We start from the raw sequence: 6000 nt of genomic DNA on the forward strand, positions 1-6000 counted from the left end.
CTACAAGGCAAAAGAAAGACAATGTGTTGATATTACAAAAGCGGTTCTACATTTTAATTAAACATAAATTCAAATACAGTACACTTTCAATTCATAAAGGTTGCTTTAACTTTGGAAAAATTATTTTGTTTATCCATAATTTTCACTTGATAAAATTTTAATTGGGGAAAAGCCCAGATGGAAATGAGTTGTTTTTATAGAGATAGAGGGGGACTTGCCTCAGCAAACTCTGCATTAATTTCTCTTTAATTCTGAACACAATTAATATTTAATCTATTCTGCAAAAGACAGTTGAGATTCAGTGAAGATACATAATCAAAAACATGCCGACAAACTTGGATACTTCAATTTACCCGAGACTCTCACACAGGTAAAATGCCCCTAACTAAACTACACAGTCTGCTTTGTTTAAACAGTCCAGACTATTTTGTTGAGCTGATAATGACTATACTTGTAGCGAACAGTCATAGGAAATATACAATTGCATTTACACTAGCTACATAGATGAAAATTAGAAATCACTGAGGAGTATTGATTTGGTTTTGTAGACTTTTTCTGATTGGTCCAGATGTCCTCTAGATATAAAAAGAAGCTGACCATTTACCATTTATATAAAACAAAAAAGAACTGGTCCATGGAGTTCACACATAGATTTCAGGAGGGTGTCATTGTCATTAAATGAATCAGCTTTTCAGATTTACTCCTCAGCCACTCTTAGATTCTTTTTTTTTTTTTTTTTTTTTTTTTAGTGCATGACTTCCTTACCCACATTCAAGTGAACATCCAAGCACGTTTTTGTTCGTGAAGCAATTGAACATAGTTTTATTTGGGATTCCAGAGAAAAATGATAAAATGAAACCTACTTGAGGCCAAATGCTGAATGGCAATGTTAAACACATGGGTAGAAATGCATGATACATCACTGCATCGCAGAAAATAAAACCTCATGTGCATCCTAGTAAAACAATCTCAGATAGTCTTTCTAGAGAAATCATCCTACCAAGAGGGAACTTGTAGAGCCCACCTCCAACAGAAAGACATGACATCAAGTGAGGGATGAGGTCGCCATCCCATAGTCAAAACTTTGACTCATAATTGCTCCTGTCTGAAAGAACTGCAGAGATGGAAATGGAGAGGAACTTGAGAAAAAGAAAGTCCAGCGACAAGCCCAAAGTGGGATCCAGCTCAAGGAGAGACTCCAAGACCTGACACTATTATAGAGGCTATGGAGCACTCACAAAAAGGAACCTATCATGACTGCCCTCCGAAAGACCCAACAAGCAGATGAAAGAGTCAGATGCAGATATTTGCACCCAACCAATGGACAGAAGCTGCTGACCCCTATGGCAGAATTAGGGGAAAGCTGGAAGAAGTTGAGGAGAAGGGCAACCCTGTAAAAGGACCAGCAGTCTCAATCTGTACCCCCAAGATCTCTCAGACACTGGACCACCAACCGGGTAGCACATACCAACTGATATGAGGCCCCCAACACATATACAGCAGAGGACTGCAAGGTCTGGGTTTAGTCAAAGATGATACACCTAACCCTCAAGAGACTGGAGGCCCCAAGGAGTTTAAAGGGCAGGTAGGGTGGAGGTACAGGGTGGGGGTGGGAGTGGGGGGGGGTAGGTGGAGGGGGGCATCCTTGTGGAGACAGGGGGCAGGGAAGAGGTATGGGATGTGAAACAGTCAGAGGGTTAACCAGGAATAAAATCTGGAGTTGAAAATAAATAAATGTTAAAAAGAAAAAAAGAAGATTTAAAGTACAAATTTTCACTTCCCTTTACCTTAAAAAAAAAAAAAAAGAGTGTGTTGAAATTTAGAATTAGAATGGGGAAATCAATGTTTTCCATGTTTAAAAATACAGTTCAGACTATTTTCCTTCTGAAATGTATATAGCTCTGTGATTCTATATATATAGCTCCACTTTTATAAAGAATGAGAAAGTCAATGTAACCCAAACTAATGATTACAAGTTGCCACTGTGTGCTCAGTACTATTAGTGAAGACTTAGAAAAATGTAATGGATGTGATATTTCTCAAAATAACCATTGGATGTAGTTGAGACAGTCATTTAATAGCAGGCTTTTGCAACCATCTGTAATCCATCAAAATAGAAAGAATTACAACTCCTGGTTTCATACATACTACAGTCAGCGAACTTGATTTCACAGAGCATGGGAGGAATGAGAGGACGTCTCGGGCAAAGTCTGACCTACAGAGTATTGATGATATTTCACAGAAAATGGGAATTTTAGATAATTTTGAAGGGTAGCATGATTCTTGTAATTTATAGCAATTCAACACTGAGAGACAGACCTATTTTCAATAAAATGGCATAGCAGTAACATGGATTTGATTATTAACAATGAAGATTATTAATAAGTATTAACAATAGAACAGGCCTACTTAAGGCTATTCCTCCTTACAGTAACTAACACTATTGTAGTTGTGAATATCAACCTACACAACTAAAGCCAAAGCTCTCTGCTTTCACAGTCCTGCTATCCAGCTGAGCTGTCAAAACTGTTACAATAAAATAGATCACTGTCATATCAGTTCACTGTATGTTATGAAAATATGCCAGACTGTCTAACACTTTGGCCTATCGCTTTAGTTTCTCTCATTTCTGCCTCTAAGCACCACACAGATTAAACAAGTGCAGACAGATGATATCTGAGATACAGCTTCTATCAGTCTGGTGAGAAAAAAAAAAGGACACAAATTTATACAGTGATTCATATTGTTTCTTTCTAAATATAGTCATTAACACATGTAAGTAGATTGGTGCAGATAAAAATCAACTTGTAAGTGACATTTTTATGTATAATAAGCAAATGAAATGATTTTCTTAAAGAAGCATGATAAAATTTTGAGATATATACATATAAAATTTGTCCTGGGGACTGCAGCATAACCACATAATAGAAAATGTGGTTGGGGAGTCTGGATTGTTTCCATTTCATGTTCTTTTATGATAACTGATTTAGACGATCATTTCAAGGTGCAGGTTTGGCGAGCAGAGTTATACAGGCAGTTGGTGCAAGTATGCCAATAATTCCATTCTAACACGTGTGATTTCAGCTGTCTATTGGAACAACCTTAGCAGGTAGCATCAAGTCAGCACACATGGCTCTGGTGGGGTTTCTGAAGCCTGAGCTCTCCTTACAGCATGCGTTTGAGCATGTTTCTAGCATCTAGTCTTCATATCCCTCATCTATAATAGAGGGGTCATCATATCAAACCTTGAAGGTTACGTGTGACAAACCATGTCACGTTTAGTACAACCTCCAACCTCTGGGGAACACTTATTGATGCTATTTATTGTTTTCAGCATCACTAGCAGGTGATTAATTTTAATTACACAGCCAATAGTTTCTTGTACACAAAGAGATGGCATCAAATTTTATCTCAACAATAAAGGAGCTAGAGAAAGGACTGAAGGAGCTAAAGGGGTTTGCAGCCCCACAGGAGGAACAACAATATAAACCACCCAGACACACACACACACACAGAGAACTCCTAGGGACTAAACCACCTACAAAAGAGTACACATGGAGGGACTCATGGCTCCAGCTGCATATATAGCAGAGGATAGTCTTGTCAGGCATCAGTAAGAGGAGAGGTCCTTGGTCCTGTGAAGGCTCGATGCCCCAGTGTAGGGGAATGCCAGGGTGGAGAGATGGGAGTAAATGGGTGGATGGGGAACACCCTCATAGAAGCAGGGGGAGGAGGGATGGGATAGGGGATTTCCAGAGGAGAAACCAGGAAAGGGGATAACATTTGAAATGTAAATAAAGAAAATATCCAATAAAAGAAAAAATGAAGAAAGGAAGAAAGGAAGAAAGGAAGAAAGAAAGAAAGGAAGGAAGGAAGGAAGGAAGGAAGGAAGGAAGGAAGGAAGGAAGGAAGGAAGGAAGGAAGGAAGGAAGAAAATTGATTAAATAATACAACAGTTTGTGTTTGGTTAGTTTCTATTGATCTAGTGAAACTCAATGACCAAAAAGCAAGCTGGGGAGTAAAAGGATTTTTTTTTCAGTTCACATTTCCACATTGCTGTTTATCACCAAAGTCAGGACAGGAACTCAAGCAGGGAAGGAACCTGGAGACAGGAGCTGACCCAGAGGTTATGGAGGGGTGCAGCTTTCTTTCCATGGCTTGCTCAGCCTGTTCTCTCATAAAGCCCCAGACAACCAGCCCAGGAACAGCACCAACCACAATGGGTTGGGCCCTGCCCCAATTGATCGTTAAATTTTAAAACGCCTTGCAGCTGGATCTTATAGAGGCATTCTCTCAATTGAGGCTCTTTCCTCTCTGATAACTCTAGCTTGTGTCAAGTTGTATGTAATTCAATTAAAGAATTAAAAACCTATCATGTTTTTGCTACAACCACAGGAATTTAACATTCAGAAGATAATTTCAATGTGGTGAAATGTCAATTGACCAAACACCATTTTCCCAGGGAATTCCATTGTGTCTATACAAATCTCCAAACCCGTGTGTTCACTACCATGGTAACCCAATTCTGCTGTTGCACCTTCAAAATTTGGCAGATAATGTTGTCAAATATCTTGCCTTAATTTTACAATTGGGTTTGCTGTGTGAAAGAAAATTTTAACCTACTTTTCTCAGTATTAATAATAATCAGCATAAAATAAAGAGGATGGGGCCCAGTGGTACAACTGTAGCCTTGCCTGCCGAGCAATGTTTTCTTATTCCAGTTTATCTCATTACTGGGGGCTCAGATCACTTCCGCTTTAAACCATTGGTCATGTATTTGAAAGGACAGCTCATGCCAATCTGAGCACTAGCAGAGATAATAGACAGAAAACAAGGAGTACACTTAAAGGATAGACTGTATTTTGATCATTTGTCTATTGGATTGATTTTTGCTGATCAAAATGTCTGTTTCGTCTGTGTTTTGTTTTTGGTGTGGGGGGGGTAGACAGTCTCTAGTGGGGCTATTTGTGATCACCTAGATGTATTAAAAGATGTGTGTCTATTTTCACAGAGTGCTTAAAAGTCCCTGCCTGGAGTCGGCCCTCTTCCATCATCCTTCCTTTTCCATCCTTCCCTATCAGGGCTGCCTCTTTAGTGCCACAGGTGAGTTTTGGGCTGCCCAGAGAGCAGTGTTTTCATGTGGCTAGCTGGGATCTTCTTATCTGTGAACTGTTAGACAAATGCTTTCCCTTGTCAGCTAATGGGAAAGAAACCATGGGGAGAGAAAACAGTCTTTTGAATGTTTGTATTTCTTGCATTCCAGAAATAAGCAAAAGCATTTTAGAGTCAAAATAAGTCACAATTTATTGGGTTTTTAATATATCCCGGCCATGTATGCAAGCAAACTAGAATCATTATCTTAACCTCTTAAAATAGCATTATCTTTTAATAAAATTGAAGAAAGTTATTCAAGGCCATCCATGTAGTAGGTGACCTGTTGAACCAGAAAGTTTGGAGGAAGCAATGAGTTTTATTTACTTTATATCCAATTAGTAACTATTTGTTGTTTATCTGCTGGCAACTCTTTCTAGATTCTGGGTAAACAGTTGAGAACTGCTCAGAGCAAGACCATAATATATTATTTTTATCACAGTGGGAAGCAAACAGACACATGAACTGTCATCATTCTTAATATTTGTGCTTTTCTTTAAAAAATTAAGACTCAGCCGGGAGTGGGGGCACATGCCTTTAATCCCAGCACTCCAGAGGCAGAGGCAGGCAGATTTCTGAGTTCAAGGCCAGGTTGGTCTACAAAGTGAGTTCCAGGACAGCCAGGGCTATACAGAGAAACCCTGTCTCAAAAGAAAAGAAAAGAAAGAAAGAAAGAAAGAAAGAAAGAAAGAAAGAAAGAAAGAAAGAAAGAAAGAAAGAAAGAAAGAAAGAAAGGAGAGAGGGAGGGAGGGAGGAAAAGAAAGAAAGAAAGAAAGAAAGAAAGAAAGAAAGAAAGAAAGAAAGAAAGAAAGAAAGAAAGAAAGAAAGAAAGAAAGAAAGGAAGGAAGG

General features: G+C 38.8%; 1 protein-coding gene across 2 annotated transcripts in view; it reads right to left on the bottom strand.

The window, feature by feature from the left end:
- Positions 1 to 6000, bottom strand: part of Calcrl (calcitonin receptor like receptor) — a 93571-nt gene that overhangs the window by 20751 nt on the left and 66820 nt on the right. The gene's annotated exons all lie outside the window — the stretch shown is intronic.

Source organism: Mus caroli, chromosome 2 (genome assembly GCF_900094665.2).
Source record: "Mus caroli chromosome 2, CAROLI_EIJ_v1.1, whole genome shotgun sequence".
Lineage (NCBI taxonomy): Eukaryota > Metazoa > Chordata > Mammalia > Rodentia > Muridae > Mus > Mus caroli.